The following is a 271-nucleotide window of genomic DNA, read 5'->3' as shown; positions in this document are numbered from 1 at the left end:
CCCGAGGGGAGAGCGTGCCGTCGGGGGATCGTCTCATAAACCACGTAAATGCCTAACCAGGGTGCTGTGCACCTGAAACTAATCATAAAATACAATTTTTTTAAAAAGCCAGTAGCCTCGTTCAATGTGGGCAAATGCAACGGGAGTGGGTTCTAGAAGGGGCACGGCTCGCCCGGCGCTGACATCTGGAGCATCCCCAGGGAACGCGGCCGTCCGCTGGTGCCGCACGACCTCGCCGGCTTCGGACCCGGCAGGGAAGCGTGGGCCACAG

The sequence above is a fragment of the Pteropus vampyrus genome, unplaced genomic scaffold (assembly GCF_000151845.1).
Source record: "Pteropus vampyrus isolate Shadow unplaced genomic scaffold, Pvam_2.0 Scaffold282, whole genome shotgun sequence".
Taxonomy (NCBI): domain Eukaryota; kingdom Metazoa; phylum Chordata; class Mammalia; order Chiroptera; family Pteropodidae; genus Pteropus; species Pteropus vampyrus.
This window is presented reverse-complemented; position numbering follows the sequence as displayed.